At 38.0% G+C, this 26,066-nt stretch overlaps 1 pseudogene; it reads left to right on the plus strand.

The window, feature by feature from the left end:
- The first annotated feature begins 378 nt into the window (after window positions 1-378).
- LOC116746554 overlaps window positions 379-26,066 on the plus strand; it is a 150,392-nt pseudogene continuing 124,704 nt past the window's right edge.

Consider the following 26,066-nt stretch of genomic DNA (forward strand, 5'->3'; position numbering starts at 1 on the left):
TGGTGGCTTCTCTTGTTGTGGAGCACGGGCTCTAGGCACGCGGGCTTTAGTAGTTGTAGCATGCGGGCTCAGTAGTTGTAGCTCGCAGGCTCTAGAGCGTGGGCTCAGTAGTTGTGGTGCACAGGCTTAGTTGCTCCACGGCATGTGGGATCTTCCCGGACCAGGGCTCGAACCCGTGTCCCCTGCAATGTCAGGTGGCTTCTTAACCCCTGCGCCACCAGGGAAGTCCCTGCCGTGATGTATTTTTGAAAGAATTTGAAGATATAACCAGGAGAGTGATTGAAATGATGTAGCATAGAATTGAACAGCACAGGAGGTGACCAGAAAGGGAACTGATATATGGGGAGAAGTTTTAAAGGCCCAGAAGAAAGGCCGAGAATGCCCATGGAAAAGGGTCAGGTCATCATGAGAGCGCAAAGTGTTGAGATTTTGTCAGGAAATGGGGTGTTCACTTCTACTATTTCCGAGGTGGATCTGTTCCAGTGTAGACGAAGTTCAGGGCATGGTAAGGCAGCAGATGAGCAAAGGGACATGGAGGTGGGAGTCTTTGGTGATGAAGAGGTTCAGAACCTGGGAAATAGAAGGCTGGATGGAGATCCTGAAGTCAGTCAGAGGATGGAGATGACGGACATGGAGATGGCGTGGACCATGACCCCAAGGGCTCCTCAGGGACTGGGGAGGAGGGACCAGAAGATCAGGTAGGAGAGATGCAGACATGACCCCACGCTGCATCTCTCCCTGCATCCATGCCACTGGTGACTGTAGCCCTTCCCACCTTCCCAGGCAGAAGAGAAATCTCTTCCCTTCCCCTTGAATTTGTGTCGGTCTCATAACTTGCATCAGTGGACGTATGGAGTGTGGTGCAGTTGATGGTGTGGAGCCAAGGCCTCAAAACCTTTGACTGCTTCTTCCACTTGTTTCTCCTGGTTCTTCCCAGCTCTCCCCGCCAGCCCTGGCTAGTCTGCTGCACTAGTCCACATGGAGCAGAAATACACTGTACCATCTGAGGTCGGCCTGGTCTAGTCATCCCTCAGGCACCCTCGCAGCAGGAAATGAGTCCAGCTGAGACCAGAAGAAAACCCCACATGAGCACAGTCCAAGTCGCTGCCCTGCAGAAATATGAGTTGTGTAAATGAGTTTTGCTTTAAGCCACTAAGTTTTAGGTCAGTTGTTACGCAGAGAAAGCTAACGTGTAAAAATGACTGTGACAAGGAGAAACAGAAAACAGCAGAGCTGAATGGCATGAGCCTCAAAGAAGTCTTTTCAATAAAGATTACGACAGTCGGTTTAAAAGGTTTGGAGACGCGCTGTGCGATATTTGATGGCATTTTCTCCACCCCTTATGTGGGACACTAGTGGGAGTGTCATGAAAATAAAAAACTAATGTGTTACACAGATTCTGGGAACTCCAAATACATGTTCAGTTACACAATCACTCATTAAAATTTAAAACCAGTTCTTGTATTTTATATATGATTAGAGTGAGATTTATGAGAAAGGAAATAATTTACATTTAGCGACACCTAGCCCTTCATCTGAACTGGCCTCTGTGTCAGATCCCCTCCAATTAATTGTTCTTCTGATGCTGGCCCCTCATAATGTACCCCCCTCTTCTATTAGTACTAATCTCATTAACATTAGAAATCATGTCTTAGCCTTCATTACCTCTCATAGTACCTAGTTCAGTGATGTACATATATAAGCATACTCAGTAAAATATTCATGGTTTACCTCTAAAATCAGCATGTAAGTAGTATTCACCTTAGAAGTAGGTTACAAATTAGAAAGTAGTGAAAATATTAGAAACAAACAAGATATTTTCAGTAAAAATCTTAAAACAATTATCCTATTATCCTGTTTGGTAGAACTGTTTTAGCATCAATGATGCTAAAGACAGGACATTGAGGACATAGAAATTATTTCTACTTGATATATTTCATTCTCTAGAGTCTGTCATTCTCTACACAAGTTCCGTATTAGGCCACTATACGGCACCTGAACCTTTCTCAGACTGATTATTAATGCAATTATTTAAAATTAGCATAATTATGACCATATTTCCTTTCAAAAAATTTTTTTCTAGAACCTGTCTCTTCAACCTTGGCTTAATTTATCTTGGTTCGGGGATCCTGGGTTTATGCTGATTTGACCAGTTTGTTCTGCAGAGCGGATCCAGTGTGTAACCTGAGAGTGAACCTGAGTCCTAATTATCCGTTTTTGTAAAAAGTTAATGCTTCACTGTGTGTTTTTCCAGGTACTGTATTACCTGAAGTCCATCTCTGAAATCTGTAGCAGCAGGAACGAAAACACACAGGCCGGCCCTGGGTAAGTAAGTAGTGTTTGCGCACTAATGAGGGCTTTTCCACCCAGACCTGCTTTCCTGAATGCCTTCTTCCTGCGATGGTCTTAGAGCACATCCCTGTTGTAAATTCATGACAAAGTCTGGTCTTTGATTTTAGGAGAGTAGCTTCTTAGGAAAGTAAAATATGGTTCCCCTCTGCCAGTGGAATAAATAGGAGACAGGACAGAGAAAAACAATGTGACAAGGGGCTAATCTGCAAGATGTCAGGATCTTGTGTTTTGACTCTTGGAAGAAAATTAGCAGTTGTCTGGACTGAATATGTTCTGCATGCAAATGCAGCAAGGTTCTCCCTTTTATTTGTTTGGAGAATTTCAAGAAATGCCAGTCTTCACTGACATGAATTCATAAGACTTGGCAGTGCATGCACTACTGTTCCTGCCAAAGAAGATTGTTTTTTCCCACTTTCCATTTTGGCCGCTGTTGTGTTGGATGGAGTGCGCCTCCCAGGAGCCGGGAGGGAGCTACAACCTGGAGGCTTTGTTTGAGCACTCAGAGCCCTTGGCCTTGGTCTGGCAGAGCCCTGCCTTCCTTCTGGGAGAGATTCAGCTAATGGAGAGCAGGAGATGAAAGGGAGAGAGCCGATCAAGGGGAAGACATTTGAGGGCTCTACTTAGCAACAACTTTGGGGGAAAATGAATAACCAAAATGCTCCAGGGTACACTGAGCATTAAAACTGGGTAGTTTGTCCACAAAAAAATGGCACAATTTACATGGACAGCTCTTCTGGGTTTTCACCTGTCCAAGCATTTTACACTTCCCTTCCACCAATATTTTTGTCTCAGATCCTTAGAACTCTATTGAACAGACTGTCATTTATTCTCATACAATTAATTTATTCATCATGACCAACTCAGAATCTAGGCCTTAGTGTTTATGAGTTGATTAATCAGATGCAGATATCTGTAAGTGAAAGGTTTTAAATAACATTTTCCAAGGCAACAGCTTCTGAAGTTGAGCACAAGCGTTTCACCTTGGGATGTGCCACAAAGGAAGCCCAGAAACTAGACATTTCACCACTTCTGCTCACGAGACGTGGTGCTTCTCACTCGGCCAGGCTTCTGCATTTTTTTTCTTGTTTTTTAAACTGAAGTATAGTTGATTTGCAATGTTGAATTAGTTTCAGGTGTACAGCACAGTGAATATATATATTCTTTTCCCTTATAGGTTATTACAAAATATTGAGTATGGTTCCCTGTGCTATACAGTAGGACCTTGTTTATCTGTTTTATATATAGTAGTGTGTACATGTGAATCCCATTCTGCTAATTTATCCCTCCCTCTCCTTCCCCTTTGGTAACCATAAGTTTGTTTTCTATGTCTGTGGGTCTATTTCTGTTTTGTAAATAAGTTCATTTGTATTTTTTTCAGATTCCACATATAAGTGATATCATATGATATTTGTCTTTCTCTATCTGACTTACTTAACCTAGTGTAATAATTGTTAGGTCTGTCCATGTTGCTGTAAATGGCATTATTTCATTCTTTTTTATGGCTGAGTAATATTCCATTATATATTATCCATTTAGGTTTCTTCCATGTCTTGGCTATTGTAAATAGTGCTTCTATGAACTTTGGGGTGTATATTTTTAAATTATAGTTTTCTCTGGATATATGCCCAGGAGTGGGATTGCATGATCATATGGTAACTCTGTTTTTAGTTTTTAAAGCAAGGCTTCTACTAACAGATGTTGATTGAGGAGCAAACTCATGTAAGTTGTAGGATCATATGAACCCTGATTTTAAAACTTCTTCAATGCTTGTTCAAATGTCAGATGTATAGATTCAGTTGTTATTATATTTGAAAAGTTTCAGAGATTATTTAAGTCTTCCTCTTCATTTCTTAAATTTATGTTTATTTATTTATCATGACCAAAAAATGCATAACTAAAATTCCCCTTCCCAGCAGTTTCCAAGTGTGCAGTACAAAACCTCCAATTACACACACACACCAGGTAGCAGACCCTAGAGTTGCCTCCGCCCTTCATGACTGGAACTTGACAGGAAGGAACAACTCCTCACCACCTCCTTCACCAGCTCCACTCCTCATTTTTCCAGAAAAGGATACCTAGGCTTATATGGGTTGGATCACAAACTCAGATTCCTGTATAGCTAATACGGACAGAGCTATTATTCAAATCAAAGCTTCTTGGCTCATCTAAAGTCACTATGGCACCCTTACAATAGGTCAGTAAAAGAACAGAAACGGGTTTCTCTCTGTTCTGACACGAATGTAAGTTTTTGAAGGAGTTGGGTGAGTATATTGTGTGTGTGTGTGTGTGTGTGTGTGTGTTTGTGTTTTGCGTGTGGAGGGAAATGTCAGTTTGATATATCTGAATATAAGCATGTGGAGTCAAGTGGAAAAGGAAAGTGAGTAAAAGGAAGGCAGGATGCAAGGCAGTGTGGTTAGTACACACCAGAGCTGTAGGAAATGCAAGGTTTTTTTTTTCTCTTTCAAAGCACTGTGGCATCTTCACGGTGAAAAACATGATGAAAATTCAGGATCTCCTGATTGATAAATACTTATTGTATTTCCACTCAAGCAATGATGGAGTAGGGACTCACAAAGAAAAATATTCCCACCACCAAAGATCTAAGAATTCTGACTAAAATACCAAAAAGATAACCTTAAATATATAGCTGAGCACTTCAAAATGTTAGGAAAACATACAAGTCTCAAAACAAAGAGGGGGCTGCATATCAGTCTGCTAATGAGGCACTGAAACCACTTCTGCTGTGAGAAATCTTCCTGTCACCAAGTGCCGCACACTTCACTGACCACACAGGGAACAAGAGACAAACACTTGGTCCACATAATGGGTAGGGGGGAGCGGGGGGGGGCGGTTTGTAACTGAGACTCTCATAGTATTGGAAGGCTCAGCAAACTAAACTCTCAATGGAAGGGCAAGGTAGAAAAATATTTTCTAAGCAAAGGAAGATTGGTTGATCTTCACCTTGATTCTGGTGTAAAACAAAAAACATTCTAGATATCTGCTCTGAAAATTCACAATGACAGTTTTACTCTCACAAAGGTCTGAGATTCCAACCGTTACCACCTATGTGCTCTGGTAAACCTCCAGCCTAGAAATATATTTAATGTAGGCCAGGTGCAAGGTAGGAACACAGGGAAATTATCTCCATAGGTATCACTACCCCACCCAGACACTTCAAGATTCCACTTATCAAAGTCACACAAAAATAAGCTCCCGATTAAAAATTACAAGACATATGAAAGCAAGATACCACTAAGGTGAGACAGCCAAAAGACAAACAGAACCCCTCAAGGCTTCAGATGCTACAATTAGTGAATACAGGTATAAAATAGCTATATAGGATATGTTTAAAGAAATAAAGCAGGGATGTGGAAGCCTATACATGTATATGAGAAAAATAAAAAATGACCAGGTAAATTAGAAAAGAAGAAGATAGATGTTCTGGGAACGTGAGAACATAATTTAAATTAAATTTCAATAGCTAGACTGCAGACCAAAATTAGACTCTGCTGAAGAGAAAATTCATGGATTGAAGAATTTAGATGAAGATATTAAGAAAGAAGCATGTGCATACAGACAGTACAACAGGGGAGAATGGTCAAAGTTCTTGACAAACAGACTGTAAGTGTCTAACAGGATTCTGACTAGAGTTCTAGGAGAGAAGAAAGAATGTGGGAAGAGGAGTAGAATTTAAAGAGTAAAAAAGATGGAGAATTTTCCAGAAGCTTCAGAATTGGGAAATAAAACTTATAATCAATATAAAAAAAATGTCAGAAGAGATAAAAGAAAAACCAGAAAAACAAAACCAATAGAAATTACAATAAAAAAGAAATAAATGTTTGTGAACTAAGCTTGCTAGTTAAAATTTTTTAAAAATTGGGTGGGTTAATAACAAAAATGAGTTATGTGTTTTTTATAAAAGACACAACTAAAATAAGAAGTATATTATGATTGAAAGAAAATGACAGGTAATTACACAAAAATAGTAGGCAGATATCACATACAAGGAAGCTAAATAGATATTTTAATATTAGACAGAATAGGCTTTGAAGCAAAACCATTATTAGATATAAGTATGTCCAACACACATGATAAATTACACTAGGAAGATAACTTAAAATCTGTATGCACCTAATATAATTTCTTAAATTATGCAAGGCAAACATTAGGGAACTAAAAACAATAAGGAAAAATTCAGCACCTTAAAGTGAGTTTGTAATACATCTTTCAGTTTGGTATATCTAATTGGTAATTCAAGCAAACCCCAATGAGAAAGTTACAGAATACTTGAATGAATAAATATGTAAATAATAATAATCCTGTAATAATCTTGTTTAGAATATCATACTTGGGACTTCCCTTGTGGTCCAGTGGCTAAGACTCTGCGCACATGCCACAACTAAAGGTCCCACATGCTGCAACTAAAAACATCTCTCATGCCACAATGAAGATCCTGCATGCGGCAACAAAGATCCAGCATGCTGCAACTAAGACCCGGTGTAGCCAAATGAATAAATAAATAAATATTTGAAAAAAAGAATATCATACTTGTTACCTGATGATAGATACTCTTTTCATGCTTCATTTTTTTTTATATTTTTTTTTTTTGGCCACTCCCCACAGCATTCAGGATTTTAGTTCCCCAGCCAGGGATCCAACCTCTGCCCCCTGAAGTGGAAGCACAGAGTCCTAACCTCTGGACCGCCAGGGAATTCCCCATGCTTCTTTTTTTTTGTGCGGTATGCAGGCCTCTCACTGTTGTGGCCTCTCCCGCCGCGGAGCACAGGCTCCGGACGCACACGCTCAGTGGCCATGGCTCACGGGCCCAGCCATTCCGCGGCATGTGGGATCTTCCCAGACCGGGGCACGAACCCGTGTCCCCTGCATCGGCAGACAGACTCTCAACCACTGTGCCACCAGGGAAGCCCCCCACGCTTCATTTTTAAAATCAGTCTTGTGCTAGGTTATGAGTCTTAAAAACTCATTAATATACATAATTAATTTAGAAATCCATAATAAAGAGATAACTTAAAAACCTCATATGTTTGAAAATTTTAAAACATTTTAAACAAACTCATAATAAAGTAAATTACTATGGCAACTAAATGAAGTAATTAATATGTTAAAGCTTACAGTATTAGAAAGAAGCTTTCAGACAAAATCTTATCAGAAAGAAGAGGAAAGGTAGAAAATTAATGAGCTAGGAAACAAACAAAAAATTAGAAAAATTACAACAAATATAGCACAAAGACACAGAAGACAAATTTAAAAATAAGAATAGATGTTAAGGAAATAGAGTACAAAACTTCAAAAGAAGCTAAATTTATTCTTTAAAAGGACTAATAAAATTGATAGAAATCTAGTAAGGTCAAAATAAAACAGGAGAGTAGGCAATATAAATTTAAAACATTAGGAGATAAAAAAGAGGGACATAACTGTAGATACAACAGATTAAAAACAAGAAATCATGTACAAACTTTATGGTAATAAATTTTAAAACTTAGAAGAAAATAAATGTCTCAGGTAAAATATAAAATACCAAAACTGACTCAATATGAAATAAATTAAAATGTCCCATAATACAGAAATTGAATTAATTGTTAAATAGTTTTTCCCCAGGAAAGAGCAAGCTTAACTGATTTTATATGTTCATCAAATATGTGAGAAATGCATTGTTAAATCTTAGCCAAACCTTAAAATAGAGAAGAAAAAAATAAAAGAGGAATCATGTCTCCACTCATTTTATGAGGTTTGCACAACCACAAAACCCAAACCAGAGTTAATATGGGAAATAGCAATTAAATGCCAATCCTTTTATGAAAATAGCTTTAAAAACCTTAAATATTACTTTAATATTCCTCAGCAAGTTACAGAAGAACATTAGCAACTCATTCACTTATATAAAGTTCAAAACTGTGCAAAATTGAACTGTTTTAAAATATATGTATGGGCTTCCCTGGTGGTGCAGTGGTTGGGAGTCCGCCTGCTGATGCAAGGGACGCAGGTTCGTGCCCTGGTCTGGGAGGATCCCACATGCCACAGAGCGGCTGGTCCCGTGAGCAATGGCCGCTGGGCCCCTGCACGTCCGGAGCCTGTGCTCCGCAGCGGGAGAGGTCACAACAGTGAGAGGCCCGCGTATCGCAAAAAAAAAAAAAAAAAAAAAAAAAAAAAATATATATATTTAGGGTGGTAAAATTATTTCTTTAAAAAGCAAGAAAATAGGCACAAAACTTGGGATAATGGTAATCTCAGGGGAGGGGGTCACACAATTCAACATATTCTAATTCTCAAACCAGGTGGTAGATATGGGGTTGCTTGTGTTATTATTGGACTAAATGTATATAAACCCTTTTGCAATATATATTGTTTTCTTTATATATGAGTTATGTTATGTAAACCAAAAACTAGAACTCACAATAGTAGACAAAGCAGGTGGATTTGCTATGTTTACTGGTGATAAGTCTAAAAAATTGACACCAGCATCTCTGAACATTGTGTGATTAAAATAAGCTGATACCTGAATCTCCTTTGTGGACTGAAAACATAATAATAATAAAATTGAATGAGCATCTACATTGTCTTATGGTGAGAACAGCGACCCTGAGATTCTCACTTTATCTGCTGTGAAAATGCAACATTAACAGATGATCAGGGAGAATGATAAAAATGAATATTCTTTAGAGGGTTTTACTTAAGAGATGAAGAAAAATGTTTAGTATACGCCCATCATCCAGGTTCAAGTGTAGACCTTGGAGACCCAGATATTCTTCAAAATAAAACACTAATTTTGTCGTAGAGTTTGAGATTTGGTAGCAGTGCTGCCAAGAAGGAGAATGTGTATGTGTGCAGGGGGTCGGGGCTGAGAGAGAAGCTCATTGATATTCCTGCCAAACTTCCAATCTGTTAAAAAAATAAACCTGTACTACAGCAAAAACATTACCATATGTCATCTTAAACTAGAAATTATTCGCAGCACTCCAGCATTTCTTATAATTGCATTTACTACTTACATTAATTAACTTATTATAAGTTTAAATAGATTTCATCTGGAATAGCTTTTATTTGGCATCTTTCATAAAACTGTATTTATGCTGAATATTATTCCTTCTTACTTAATGATGCTGCTTCTCATTTTTACCAACACAAGTAACTTCTTGAGATAAGCAAATATGCGGAAGGAAATTTCTCATTATCACCACATGTAATAGCTTTTGTGAACAGGGGAGTCAGGAATGATGAACTGTTTCGACAAAATGAATCATTTTGTTTAAATCATTTAGTCATAAGGTCCATGTATAACATATGCCTTCAGGAAGCTTTACTCACAATATTTTTGCTCTGTTGCCTGACTCCTGTAATTCACCATGATTTAACCCTTCTGTTTCAGGTCCTTCCTGACTCAGCCTTGCGGATGAACTAGTTAACTATTTGCATACTAATGCAGGTTCAAGAACACTGAGAAGTACTGGCTAGTTAAGAACTTTTCTCTATTGAGGGTGAGGACATTGCTTGGCTCTGCCCATCTTCTTTCTTGTCTGTAGGGAAATAATGTATGCAAAGGAGAACAATGACAGTCCATAATTGCTCTCTTCATACATGGGCAAATTTAGCTATGGTTACAATATAGAGAATTCCTGCATAATTAAATTTTTTCCCCTAACAGAATAAAAACTGTCTCATTATCACTTCATATAAACCAATGGAAATATGCTTTCCTTCTGAAATTTTATAGGAAACCAATCTCCAGCCAAAATATAAAAGAGCAAAGTTACTTCACTTGCAACCTCAAGTTCTATCATTATAAAGAAGAATCATAGCTTTTTACTCTGTTGCTGTACATATGTACCAAATATTGAATAACATTTCCTTACAATAGTGCACCAGCTAGAATATTGGCCAGCACATCACAGCGAAATTTGAGGACATGAACAGTGGATTCAGAGAACTAAGGTTTCAAATCCATCTCCAACTCTTATTAAATGTATGGTATTCATCAAGCTGCTTTACCTGAGACTCAGTTTCCTCATCTAGAAAATGGGATTAATCTACCTGTACTACAGAAATATGGTCTGTGTTAAATATGCTGCTATATATAAAGTACATATTGCTTAACCTGTAGAAAGGGCTCAATCCAAGATAAATTATATGTGGACTTCTACTTTTGGTGTTGATGGTCTAAAGCCCTAACAAAACCCCTTCCCTAAAGAAAACAACCATAAAATGCAGGCATAATAAAAAAAAAATCTGAAGACAATGAAGAATGATCAGAACTAGATAGACTCTGATGGAAGGGAGGAAGAGATGGGGATGAAATAAGCTCCCAGCTGTGGCTTTTCGCCTGGAGCTAAGTGCACTTGAGTGGTAAGACACAATGGGAAATATGCATTCTTCTGAACGCATCAGAAGAAGCCTCAGAAAAAAAATATAGCCTGGGAAACCATGACGGCTTAAGAGAGTGAGGAAATAATGGAAGAAGAAGATCTGTAGAAAGAATCCCATAATTTGGTCTACCCATATTTATGGTTGTCTCCTGAGTCACGTATTTGCAGAAAAGACTAAAGTATTTCAACTAAACATAAAAGATTTGAATTGACACTAGAGCTGCTGCCCAAGAAATAGAGTTTGCTATTCAAATCCTGCAAAGTTAATTGTCTGTTGAAACAAAAAATAAAACATTTATCAAAAAACCCCAAAACAAACAATTTAGATTCTCTACAATTAAACATTAATAGTGTGTAGGACGCAATTAAAAATTACTTGGGGGAATTCCCTGGTGGTCCAGTGGTTAGGACTCGGTGCTTTCACTGCCATGGACCCGGGTTCAATGCATGGCCAGGGAAATAAGATCCCACAAGCCATGTGGCGTGGCAAAAAAAAAAAAAAAGGAAAGATAGAAAGAAAGAAAGAAAATTACTGACATGCAAAGAACCAAGAAAATAGAACACATTTTCAAGGGAAAAGAAAATCCACCTATTCCAACACTGCAATGAGTAAGAAACTGGAATTAGCAGAAAAGCACTTTAAATAAGCCATTTTAACTACCCTAAATGAAGTAAGGTAACATATGCTTGAAGTGTATAAAAAGGTACAATACCCGAGCAGAGAAACAGAAACAATAAAAAAGAACAAAACAGAAATACTACAACTGAAAAGAAACAATATCTGAACTAAAAAATTCACTGGATGCAATTATAATCAGCAATCAGAGATTCAGAGGAAGGAGTAAGTGAACCTGAATACTGATCAGTAGATGTGAAGACCAGAAGAAAAGATGACTGAAAAAATATGAACAGAGCCTCAGGAAATTTTTAGATAATACTACACAGCTCAATATACATGTAGTTAGAATTTCAGAAGCAGCACAGAGAGAAAATGGAACAGGAAATATTTAAAGGAACAATGTCTACTATTACCCCAAATTTGATGAAAGACAAAAATTTATAGATATAAGAGTCTCAATGAAGACCAAGCAGAATAAACACAAAGAAATCCAGGTTGAGACACATTGTTGTCACATTGCTGAAAGTCAAAATAAACAGAATATCTCAAAAACAGAAAGAGAAAAGGGAAATTTTATATACAGGAGAACAATGTTCTCACTAACAGCTAACTTCTTGTTAAAAATCAGTGAGAACAGATAAAAGTGGAACAATACTTTAAAATAAAAACTGAAAATTTAAGAGTCTACATACATTGAAAATATCCTTCAACAAAAAAAATCACAAGTAGATAATTTTAGATAAAAAAAACCTAAGAGAATTCATTGCCAACAGTTCTTCACTATAAGAAATCATTACTCAGATTGAAGGTAAATCACACCAGATAGAATCTTGGATCATCAGAAGAGAAGGAAGAACATTAGAAATGGTAAATATCTGGTTAAATAGAAAACAATCAGTACATTTTAATTTTTTGTCCCTCCTAGCACTTTCGCAGAAGAGCTTAAAACAAACACAACAACATGGCCTTGTGAGGTTTATATAGTATATCAGTGTAATACATAAAGTAATTATAACATAAGGGATGGGGGGTACAGATTTGAATATTGGGGCAAGCTTTCTATATTTTTAATGACTTGGTACAATATTTACTGTAAGTGGAGTGTGAAAACTTACAGATGTATATTATGATCCAACCACATTTTTAAAGATTGAAAAGCAGTATAGCTGAAAATCAACAGTAAATTTAAATTAAATTCTAAAAGCTATTTAAATATTCCTTAAAACACATGATGGGGGGAAATAAAAATAGAAGAGACATAGAAGAAACAGATATTGAAATTATACACCTAAACCTAATGGTATGAATGACTACATTAAATGTTAATGGACTAAATTTTTCAATAAAATACCACAAATTTTAAAAGTATTTAAGTAAAACAAGACCCAAGTATATGTTGTCCATAAGACAGCAAACTTTAAATTACAAGACACAAATAGTTGACTGTAAATGCACGGGAAGTATTTACCATGCCAATAGTAAGCTTATGTGTGTAGGAGTAGCTATATAGAAATCAGAAAAAAATTACATTTTTAATATGAAGAGTATTAATAGAGACAAAACATTTCCTAATAAAAAGTGGTTAATTAAACAAGAAGACATAACAATCATTAAGTATCTATGCAATCATTAAAAGAGTTGCAAAATACAAATAGCAAAAATTGACAGAATTGAACACAGAAGTAGAAAATTCCACAATCATAGATGGAGAGTGTGTTAGTTTCTTAGGGCTTCTAGAACAAATCACCACAAATTTTGTAGCTTAAAACAACCTAAATTTATTTTCTTACAGTTCTGGAGTTTAGACATCTGAAGTCACGGTTTCAGCTGAACCATGATTTCTCTGCACACTCTAGGGGAGAAATATTCACTTGCCTTTCCTGGCTTCTGGTGGTCCCTGGCATTCCTTGGCTTGTGGAAGCATAATTCCAGTCTTTGCCTCCATCTTCACATGGCCTCTGCCCGCTGTGTATGTGTTCTCCTTTTCTGTCTCTTACAAAGACGTCTATCATTGGTTTTAGGTCCCATTCTAATCTAGGATAATCTTATCTCAAAAGCCTTACCTTAATTATATCTACAAAGACCTTTATTTCAAATAAGGTTACATTCTAAGGTTCTGAGTTAACATCTCTTTTGGGGGCCACTATTCAATGCACTAAAGAGAATAAATGCCTCCTCTCAGAAATTTGTGGTCAAATTAGGGGAAAAAATAAGAAAGATATAGAGGATCTGAACCATCTAATCAACAACACTGACAATTTATGTTTATAAAACATGATACCTGCACAATATAAAACATGATACATGCAGATTACACATACCTTTTAAGGGCACATAAAATATTTTTCAGACTAGATCATATGCAGGGTCATAAAAACTCCATTGATTTAAAAAGATTGAGGGACTTCCCTGGTGTCATTGGTTAAGACTCCACACTTCCACTGCAGGGGCTATGGGTTTGATCCCTGGTCGGGGAACTAAGATCCCACATGATGTGAGGCATGGCCAAAAAATTAAAAAAAAAAAAAAAATTAAATAAATAAAAAGATTGAAATCATTCAGGTATAACATCTAACCAAAATGCAATTGCATTAAAAATTTACCAAAATAAGATAATGAGGAAACCCCAAATATTTGAAAATTCAACAACACACTTATAAATATTCCATGGGTCAAAGAAAAAAATCAAAAAGGAAGTTAGAGAATATTTTGAATTGAATGGAATTACAGCAAAAATTTTAGGACACAGTCAAAACAGTGCTTGGGGTAAAACCTATTATTTAAATGCAGTGCATATATTAGAAAAAATAATGATTTCAAGTCAATGATCTGGATTGAGTTTATAAAATTAGACTAAAATAACAATTAAACCCAATTAAGTTGATAGAAGGAAATAATACATATAATATTTTATAATAGTAAAAATCAATGAAATTTTAAAAAGGAAAAAACAAAAGAGAAAACTCAGTGAAACAAAAGCTGGTCCTTTGAGAGAATCAATAAAATTGATAAGCTTCTAGCTTAACTGGTTAAGTAAGAAATAGAGAAGGTACATATTGTCAAGATCAGAAATGACATAGGAAACGTCACTATAGATCCTGCAGATATACAAAAATATTATAAAAAAACTCTTGCCAATAATTTTGACTGCCTACATTAAATGCACAATTACTTGAAAAATGCTGTATAATAAAACTGACTCAAGAAGAAACAAAAAAATGAACTTGAATAGCCTTCTAGTGATTTAAAACATTTAATTTATAATCAAAAAGAAGACATACAGATGGCCAAAAGACACATGAAAAGATGATCAACATCGCTAATTATTAGAGAAATGCAAATCAAAACTACAGTGAGGTACCACTTCACACCAGTCAGAATGGCCATCATCAAAAAGTCTACAAATAATAAATACTGGAAAGGGTGTGGAGAAAAAGAAATCCTCCTACACTGTTGGTGGGAATGAAACTGGTGCAGTCATTATGGAAAACAGTATGGAGGGTCCTTAAAAAACTAAAAATAAAGTTACCATATGATAGAGCAATTCCACTCGTGGGCATATATTCAGAGAAAACCGTAATTCGAAAAGATACATGCACACCTATGTTCACAGTAGCACTATTTACAATAGCCAAGACATGGAAGCAACCTAAATGTCCATCAACAGATGAATGGAGAAAGAAAATGTGGTATATTTATACAATGGAATATTACTCAGCCATAAAAAAGAATGAAATAATGCCATTTGCAGCAACATGGTTGGACCTAGAGATTATCATATTAAGTGAAGTAAGCCAGACAGAAAAAGACAAATATCATATATCATTATATGTGGAATCCAAAAAAAACAAGATACAAATGAAGTTATATACAAAACAGAAATAGACCCACAGATATATGAAACAAACTTATGGGGACTTCCCTGGTGGTCCAGTGGTTAAGTGGTTAAACGGTCCCCTCATTTCCACTGCAGGGGCATGGGTTCAATCCCTGGTAGGGGAACTAAGATCCCAAGTGTCGCACTGTGTGGCCAAAAACAAAAAACAAAAAAGCAACTTATGGTTACCAAAGGGGAAAGGGTGGGGAGATAAATTAGGAGTTTGGGACATAACATAAACACACTAGTATATATAAAATAGATAACCAACAAAGACCTACTGTATAGCATAGGGAACTATACTCAATATTTTTTAATACCTATAAGGGAAAAGAATCTGAAAAAAAGATATATATCTTTGTATAACTGAATAACTTTGATGTACACCTGAAACTAACACAACATTGTAAATCAACTATACTCCAATTAAAAAAAAAACAAATAGGGCTTCCCTGGTGGCACAGTGATTGAGAGTACGCCTGCCGATGCAAGGGACACGGGTTCGCGCCCTGGTCCGGGAAGATCCCACATGCCGCGGAGCGGCTGGGCCCATGAGCCATGGCCGCTGAGCCTGCACATCCGGAGCCTGTGCTCCGCAACGGGAGAGGCCACAACAGTGAGAGGCACACGTACCACAAAAAAACAAAAACAAAAACAATAACTTTTCAATAAAAAATTGTTGAGGTCCAGAAATATTATAGGAATAAATACTATCATTCTTACACAAACTATTCAAAAAGAAAGAATAAGGGAATATGTCAGCTTACTTTATGAGGCTAATATTACCCAATCAAATCTTTCTTTTTAAATAATGAGAGCATTTAATTCTTTTTTTAAAAATTTATTTATTTTGGTTGCACTGTGGTCTTAGTTGCGGCAGGCAGTCTCCTTAGTTGTGGCTCACAGGCTCCTTAGTTGCAGCTTGTCGGCTCCTTAGTTGTGGCATGCGAACTCTTAGTTGCGGCATGCATGTAGGATCTAGTAGTTCTGGCTCTTGGGCTCTAGAGCGCAGGCTCAGTAGTTGTGGCACAAGGGCTTAGTTGCTCCGCGGCATTTGGGACCTTCCTGGACCAGGGATCAAACCCCTGTCCCCTGCATTGGAAGGCGGATTCCTAACCACTGCGTCACCAGGGAAGTCCCACCCAATCAAATCTTAACAGGATTTTGGAAGAAATTGACAAGATAATGTTAAAACTTACATGGAAAAAAAAAATATATATATATAACAGCCAAAGCAGTTTTGAAATAGAAGGACATGATTGGAGGATTTATCTTATACGATTTCAAAACTTACTGTAAAGCTTCAGTAATCAAGACAGTAAGAACAGACATAAAGATAGGCATGTAGATCAATAGAATAGTGTAAACAGTATAGACAATCCAGAAATAGACTCACCATTAAGTGAACAATTGATTTTTTAGAAAGTGCCAAGATAATTCAATTTGGAAAAGATATATTTTTCAAGAAATGTTGCTAGAATTATTGTATATCTGTGCGGATAAAATTAACATTGACTCTTAACTCACACCATGCACAAAAAATAAATCAAAATTGTTGGTTGACCTAAATGTAAGAGTCCAAGTTATTACATTTCTAGTGGAATATATAGCATAAAATCTATGTGGCATTGGCTAGCAAAAGAGTTCTTATAACGGACCTAACAAAAAGGAAATCAATGAAATGATAAAGTTTATTATAATAAAATTTTTATTTCTATGAGACACACATTTACAAAAATGAAAAATTAAGATATTAACTGGCAAAAATATTTGCAAAACACATACTGACAAAGAATTTATCACTCTTCTCATGAAGGGAGGCAGGAACAACTGACAGGAATACGTGTCCTGCTGTGAGGAACTCTCCAGAGAAGGAAGATTGACCACAGGGATCTTAGGAGTGTCCTCTGGGAGGTGGAACAAGATGGTGACACAGGGCAATGGAGACTGCAGAGAGCCAAACACAATCAGAACTCTCAGCTGGGGCAGGAGCCGCCTTCCTTCCTTGAGATGAGACACCCTGAATCCCACCACTGTGGGAGAATTGTTATATTAAAGTGTGGGTGTATTAGTAACAGTCTGGGTTAGTAGAGCTTTCAGAGTCTCCTGGACTCATCCTTTCCTAGGACCCTCTGTTTGCTTCTTTCAAGAGTGATACTGCTGATGAGAAAAACACAAGGGGCAAGACTGGCTACATAGTATGTGCACCCAATGTAAAATGGAAATGCTCTGCTTTTTGTTCAAAAATTATTAAGAATTTCAAGATGGCAACCCGCCCCCCGGCCGCCTGCATTGAACTGAGTGTGAGTTCCTCCTAGGACTGAGTCCATGTAACTGTACAGGTCACGTGCTACAATGCCAGTCCTGACTCGCAAATAGGCTCCCAGTCAGAAGCAAGAGGAAGATCGGAATTCTATGCTGGAATGTTTCTCAAATGTGAGTGCTTAGCAGAATCTTCTGGGGAGCGCTGAATTAATGAGGTTCCTAGGTGCCCAAAATGAAGGTCGTGGGGAGGTTCAGGAACACTTTTTTAATTTGCCAGGTGATTCTGCTGGGCAGACAGGTTAGGCAATCAGAGCTATATAGGTCTCATAATTTTTTTTTTTTTTTTTTTTTGCGGTACGCGGGCCTCTCACTGTTGCGGCCTCTCCCGTTGCGGAGCACAGGCTCCGGACGCGCAAGCTCAGCGGCCATGGCTCACGGGCCCAGCCGCTCCGCGGCACGTGGGATCTTCGCGGACCGGGGCACGAACCCGCGTCCCCTGCATCAGCAGGCAGACTCTCAACCACTGCGCCACCAGGGAAGCCCCCTAGGTCTCCTAATTTATATGAGATTTGAAGAGGTTTGAATACTCATCTCATGTTGTTCAAACTGAAAGATCTTTACAATCGTATGTGATGATTATCTCTTTAATACTAAGCATAGGTTATTACAATGAGTATATTGGATCATTATGCAAGTGTTGGAATAAGCTAGGGATGCTAAATATCGTTTCAAATTCTGCACTTTACTTTTCAGTCCATTCTTACTATCCAATTGACTCCTACTGAAACACCCTTTTCCTTTTCCTTAATCTTCACTTCCTTCTGCTACTTGGACCTTGAAAAAAATCTAGTTTTAAAATATTTGCATGATAGTAGCCCTTAACGCTGTTTAAAACTCTTAGATGAGCCACTAGGTCCATAAAAATATTAGTGAAAAATGTAAATCCTATCCAAATGCCTGCAATCCCAAATACTGGTATGTAAAATAATACTCAGGTCTATGCCTGGTAACTGATTCACTTCAAACTACCAAGATCATCAGAAAATATTACCTAAAATTTAGTTTTAGGTTTTTAAAGTATATTTTAATTCTTTTTTAAATCCCTTGTGAGCAATATAATTCTTCATTGGACTAGACTAGCAGTAATTCTCAGTGTCAGAGGTTCCTGAGCACAGTCAATTAGGCAGACATAGACTGACATCTTAGAACTTGGCCTTGAGATGGAAAATGATACAGTGTGAGATACACAAAGTAGTCAAGGGGTCTTTGGGACTATTGATTAAGCTGCTCACAGAACACACTGGAATCTAACCCAGCCCAATCTGTAGAGATCAGCTCCGTATTCTTCCTGACATTTTCTTATTTCCTTCATTTGGAAGCAGAGGATAGACAAGAGTAAAAAGGATATTTCTCCAGTGCTTGCTTTCCAACAGAAAATGCAGTTTAAATATATTTCTTCATGGGCCAACTCTGTTTTGTTAAGGTATGTTTCAATTCCCCTCAGGGCTACTTGGTTTATTTTCCTTGGAAAAGAATGAAGGGAGGAAGGCGTTGTATAGCAAGCAGTGGCCTCGCAATCCTTTCTCTAGCGCATAGGGCCAAGTGTGCTTCCTGCCATCTGCCTCCTTCCATCTCCTGGTGCTTGTTAGGAACCTGGCAGCCCTGGGCAGAGGCAGAAACCTAGCAGGCCTTGTTGTTGATTTGTAAAAGCAGCTTGATTTTTTAGTTTTGCCAAGCAAGTCCCCTGGGGTAACGACGGAAAGACTACTGAAACTCTTAGTTGACGAAAGTACAGGGGCGAGAGCTTAAACTGAGAAGGCTACTAAAACAGTGGGACCTTCAAAACCAACCTGGTCCCCAGCCTCGAATCTTGATTCATTGTTGCCACCACCATACACATTCAGTGGTGAATACTGATCAGAGTCTGCAGTCTGGATCAGGGCTTCTTGCTTCCCTGTCTCCAAACCTCCACTTAGAAAAAATGGGTGTGAATCCTCCACTTACTCTTTTTGCTCAGAAAACCCCAGATTCCTATTTGCAGTGTCTACTAAGATGCACGTTCTTAGAACCTTTCAAGTGTCAGAAGAGCTCAATCTTTCCCTTCAACCTAGCCCACGGCTGCTGGTCTTTACCAGTTGGGAATCTGTGTCATCTGCCTCTCACTTCCCTCCCGCGAGTCTCAGGTCCTCTACATAGAGGAGCTAATACTGTTCCACTGACATCTTAAAATTGAGAAAGGAAAGGAAAGGATACGTCTCACCAAAATGTTCCTGAGAGAAACAGAGGAAAAGACATTTACTTCAAACTACAAATAGAGTCCTAGTAACAGCAATGATATTAACCATCTAAGCACATAACTGAGATTCTAAGATTTGGATTTGCTGGTCGAGAACTTATCCAGAATATTGAAGTAGAATTTGTTGAAGTGGTTTAACAGCAGCCTCACTGTCTATAGAACAAGGATCATAATTATATCCCCAGATTTTATTTTTATACCCAAACATTTGGAAAAGCACTGCCTTCCTGAAGTTCCCCAGATGAGACATTGACATTACTGTACAGCTCTCAAACCCCAAATGTCTCAGTAATGGTCTCTGTTCCAGACCAGTTGCCCTGAGTTTCTCATCCTTCAGGTGCTGAAACCCTGTCTGGCAGCAAGACCAGCAGCCTCGACATTTTCAGCTTGCGTGTCCAGGGAAGCCCCCTGACTTCCAGACTTCCTGCTGGTTAGACAGCGCCCCCCCGCCGAGACACTCAATTGCCATGTGCTCTGGATCCACTTCTCTCCAGGTTCCCCGAATTCTCAATCATTTTAGCTCAAAGACTTCCAGGATGAAACCCATCATTCCTCGCATCTCTCCACTCCTCAGTCATTGTCAGAAAAACAAGACTCTCAGATAAATTGTCATCATGTAGATTCATGTTCCCAATTCCTTGTGTAAATCATGTGTTCCATCCAAACTCCCAGACCTTCCTCCCCAAATCTTCCACTTCGTTCTCTTGGTCTGTTAAAAGCAAATTCTGTTCCTCTAAGCATTCACTTCTGTTTATTATTCCAATGGAAACTTAGCTGTCCCCTGAGGACACTCCTTCCCTTCAAGTCCTAGAAAATAAAAGCTTTTTCTTCTTTTCTTCCCTCATGCTTCAAGATGTGCTTGTGGAGTTGATAGGATCCCTGCTTCTATTTGTTACTTCCAGAGTCTTCTGGCCTTTCAAAAACAGAAGCTCCTTTGAAGTGTTTGTTGCCAGTCTTTATCATTTCCTCTCCTCGTCAGTGTGTTCTACCATCTCTCAGCCCCTGTCTTCCCCTTCCTGGAAGCTTGGTGATCTCAGACATCCAGATATATGACTCATCTAAAACTCTGGCCCCTCAGGTCCTTAAACTCCATATCCTCAGTGAACTTTTTCTCCACCTCATCTCTCATGATGCCAAGGATCTCACAAGGATCCAGATCTGGTCATGACCAATGACTGCATTGCTTCTGAAATCTTGATTTCAAATATGAAGACAGTCTTGGACTCTCACCTTTTATTTCAGAGCATTTATTGTACTATAACCATTCCAGCATTTTCACTGAGACTTCAAATTTGTCGATTCTTTTCACTACCCATTATCACCTGTTCTTCCCTCACTCTCACATTTAAGAAAGTCTTCTTAGACCTCGTGTCTAGCTCCTGCAATCTCCCGATTTACAGCCCCAAATTTTGCAAAAGAATTGTATGAAGTTTCTGTTTTCACTTAACCACCTTCTAATCACTACAGTTGGGCCTTTGTCCTCACCATTCTACTCAAAGAAACTTTAACAAAATCATTAATATTTGACAAAGCCAATGGTCTATTCTTTGTCCTCATCTCAGTTGCTTTTGGTAGTATTAATTATAGACATTCCTTTGAAAGCGCCACTTTGATCTGCTGGAGTCCCAGACACCATACCCTCCTCGTTTTCTTTATAATTTATTGGCTCTTCCTCTCAAATCATATGCTGGATAATTGTCCTCTACTATTAAATACTGGCTTGCCCAGAATCCTGTCCTTACCATTCTTTTATATGTTATACTCCTTTCTAAGTAATCTAAGACTCTCCAATGTGAAGTGTAGCCTGGGCTTCTCTCATGCATCTCAAATTCATTTGTACACTTGCTTACTTGAAATTCTATTCTGATGTCACAGAATCAACATAGTCCAAACAAAACTACTGATTTTCTATTAAAATTTCTTTTATTCCCAAACTCCCCATCTCAATAAACAATACTATTATTCATTCAGTATTTAAGTCCAAAAGCTAGAAATCATTCCTGATTTCTCTCTTTCCTCTACACTTATATTTAATCCTTTTATTATTGGGTTGACCAAAAAGTGCCTTCAGTTTTTAAGTAAAAATAAAAGACACATCTTTCATTTTCACCAAGAACTTTATTGAACAATGTATTCACCCTTTCGTTCCACTACCTTCTGCCATTTTCCAGGCAACTTCATGATTCCATCTTCCCAAAACTTTTTATCTTTTTGAGCAAAGAACTGTGCCAGGTGCCTTTTACAGTCTTCCAGGGAATTGAAATTTTTTCCATTAAGAGAATTTTGTAAAGACCTAAATAAATGGAAATCCAAAGGTGCGATGTCCGGTGAATACGGCGGTAAATCAGAATTTCCCAGACAAGCTGTAAGAGTTTTTGCCTGGTCATCAAACATGCGGTCTTGTGTTATCCTGATGGAAGATTACGTGTTTTCTATTGACTTATTCTGGATGCTTTTCGTCGAGTGCTGCTTTCAGTTGGTCTAACTGGGAGCAGTACTTGTTGGAATTAACTGTTTGGTTTTCCAGAAGGAGCTCATGAGAGAGGACTCCCTTCCAATCCCACTGTATACACAATTTCACCTTCTTTGGATGAAGACCGGCCTTTGGTGTGGTTGGTGGTGGTTCATTTCACTTGCCCCACGATCTCTTCCGTTCCACATTATTATACAGTATCTACTTTTCATTGCCTGTCACAATTTGTTTTAAAAATTGAATGTTTTCAAAAAATAAATATAATAAAAATGGAACGTTTTCATTACATTTAAGTGGAGCATCGCATGTGGAAATACGGTCAAGAAGGTTATTTTTGCTTAACTTATGAGGAACACAAACATCAAAGCGATGAACATAACCAAGCTGGTGCAAGTGATTTTCCACGCTTGATTTGGGTATGTTGAGTATGTCGGCTATCTCCTGCATGGTATAATGTTGATTGTTTCAGTTAATGTCTCGATTTGATCGCTATCAACTTCAACTGGTCTACCTGACCGTGGTGCATCGTCCAGAGAGAAATCTCCAGCATGAAACTTCGCAAACCACTTTTGACACGTTCGATCAGTCACAACACCTTCTCCGTACACTGCACAAATCTTCTTTTGCGTTTCAGGTGCGTTTTTACCTTTCTTGAAATAATAAAACATAATATGCCGAAAATGTTGCTTTTTTTTCTTCCATCTTCAATATTAAAACGGCTACACAAAAATTCACCAATTTTGATACGTCTTTTTTTTAAATGCACGCTGATATGACAGCTGTTACATACAATCTAACAAAATTGTTTCCAATGAAGTTAAAGACAACTAAGTACTAGTAGAGCCATCTTATGGAAAAAACCGAACAAACCTTTTGGCCAACCCAATATATCCGACTGGTTCTACTTTCAAAACATACGATAAAACATGAGCACTTCACCATCCCTATTATTACAATCCAGATCAAGCCACCGTCATCTCTAAGCCACAGCCTCTTAACCAGCCTCCTTGCCTTTGTGCACCTCCCCCTTCACCTGTAAAGTCATCCTCCACCCTACAGACTTCCCTTCCAGTCACTCCACATTCAATACCCTGTAACAGTTTTCCACAGAATGCAGGAAAATATTTAATTTGTACCACGGTACTAACCCCATCTCCTTCCATTTTCCCCAGAATTTATTGTTTTAGCAACAATTACCTTAAAAGCTGCCTCTTGAACATGTCAGTGCCATTCCCACTCTAGGGCCTCTGATGCTCACCTTTACTTGTATAATTATTCTCTTAATGATCTTCATGTGGTTTCCTCCTTGCTCATAATTCCAGTCTCTATTCAAATGTTAAATTTTCAAAAGCAGGGCTTTCCTGGTGGCGCAGTGGTTGAGAGTCCGCCTGCCGATGCAGGGGGCACGGGTTCGTGCCCCGGTCCGGGAAGATCCCACATGCCGCGGAGCGGCTGGGCCCGTGAGCCATGGCCGCTGAGCCTGCGCGTCCGGAGCCTGTTGCTCCGCAATGGGAGAGGCCACAGCGGTGAGAGGCCCACGTACCACAAAAAAAAAAAAAAAAATTTTCAAAATCCTTCCCTGATCATTCCAGCTAAAAGGAGACATCTGCCTCCTGGTAATTCTGCATCCCAATACTGTTATCTTATTCACAGCCCTTATCATTACTTCCAATAATATTTGCTATTATTTGTGTGTTTATTAGTTGTCTACTGGCCCTTCTTACTATGATGTAGCCCCGTAAGACTCTTTCCTGTTACTGCTTTTTTTCAGGAAGTGCAAATTATGCCTGCAGAAACTAATAACGGTAACAACAACAATAATTAAAATTTATATAGTGTTTATATGTGCTAGGCACTGTTTTAAGTGCTTCTCATATATTAAATCATTTAATTTTCACAACTGTATGACATATCTATGAATTTTTTTATAGATAAGAAAAATGCACAGACCACACAACCAGGAAGTTAGTAGAGGTAAGATTCAAACCCAGGTAGTCTGGCCTCAGAGTCCAAACTCTTAGCCACTACACTGTGTTTTTCTGATTTATTGGCTGTCTGACTACGTCACTCTTGAAGTAAGGGTCTTGAAATTCATGCCTGTCCATATTTAATCTGACCAATGCTCCAAACTGGCCAGAATATTTCAGTGATACAGTCATTGAACTCTGTAAAAGCAGCTCAATATTGTTGTAGATCAGTGTTCCTCAAAGTTCGGTCTTAAGAAAATTTTACACTTTTAAAAAGTTATTGGGGGGCCTCAAAGAGCTTTTGTTTATATGGGTTATATCCCTTAATAGTTACCATTTTAGAAATTAAAACTGAGGATTAAAAAAAAAACCTATATATTAATTAATTTTGAAATAATGATACCATTACATGTCACTATAAATAATATTGTAATGAAAATTAACTATACTGATAAAATAAAATAAATATAGAGTGCGAAGAAAAGCACTATTTTACATTTTTGTAACTTGCTTTTATGTCTTCTTCCATAGAAGACAGCTGGATTCTCAAATCTGTGTCTGCATTCAATCTGTTGTGATATTATACATCATGTAGTCTCAAGAAAACTTCACTGTACACTTGGGGGAGAATAAGAGTGAAAAAAGGAAATGACTTCTTAGTATTAATACAAGCAGTGTTTTGACAGATAAGATCACATTTTGAGAACTACTTTCCTGAACTGAATTTACACATCGACCTTCTGTTCCCTAATCCCCCAGGTTGTTCTCACTAAGGTAAATAACTAATTTGAATACTTTAACCTACATTTATGTTGACCACATTAATTTTCATTATTTTTTCCAGCTCAATCGTTCCTGCTTGCTAATGTCATTTTAAAATGGCTGTTAGATGCTATTGAATTAAATGCTCTTATAAGATATAAGCTTAATACATGAAGTTGCCATAAAAATTAAATAATCAATCAACTGGAATTCAGTCATTCATCCATTCAACAAATGCTAACAAAGTTACTATCGGGTGCCTGGTTCTGTTTTAGGTCTTGGGCTGCATAAGTGAACAGATGTAGAGAAAAGCCTGTGCCCTTGTGGGACACACACGCTAAGTAAGGGAGACAGACTGCAAAGAAGAGAAGATATGTAAGTGGCTCTGTTTGTTCATTTCTGTTTCCTCAGACCTTAATCACAAAGATGAGATCACTAGGCAACATTTAAACTAACTCCTGATTTCTGCTCTATTGAATGTACACAATGCCTTGCCTAACCTGTTGATTCCTTCCCTGGATTAGAAGGAATAAGAATAAAGAATTAAGTGGTTAAAGAATGGCTGCCTCTCTACCCCCAGCCTCCCCTTAACAAATCTGCAGGCGGACCACGCGGGCAAGAGAGCATCCAAAGGAAGATCAGGGGAAGTCAGCAGTCTGCACACAATGGAAAAATGATGAAGAATCTGAGCTTCTGCCTTAATGATTAATTGAGATTTTTTTCCCTTTAAAAATTGTTACGGCTGAGCAGAATCTTTGGAGTTGGTGTCCAGACATGAGTCCAACTTCTCCCCAGATTGCTGGGTTTTCTAAATAAAGCACTTTCCTTGCTACTGACACTTGCCCCTTGATTATTGGCTTTTGGGTGGCGAGCAGCTGAACCTGAGTTCAGTATCAGATACGGTATGTTCAAAAGTGGTAAAAAGAAAAAGACAAATGGGAGCCTAGTAAGGGAGATGCGGTGTGCATTTTTGTGGGAAGGTGAAATTTAAACCTGGGTGGTGAGAGTTAGTCTTATAGAGAAGGTGACAATGAGCAAAGGCTTGAAGAAGATGTAGCATTACCTGTGCAGATA

This window comes from Phocoena sinus, chromosome 2 (genome assembly GCF_008692025.1).
Source record: "Phocoena sinus isolate mPhoSin1 chromosome 2, mPhoSin1.pri, whole genome shotgun sequence".
Lineage (NCBI taxonomy): Eukaryota > Metazoa > Chordata > Mammalia > Artiodactyla > Phocoenidae > Phocoena > Phocoena sinus.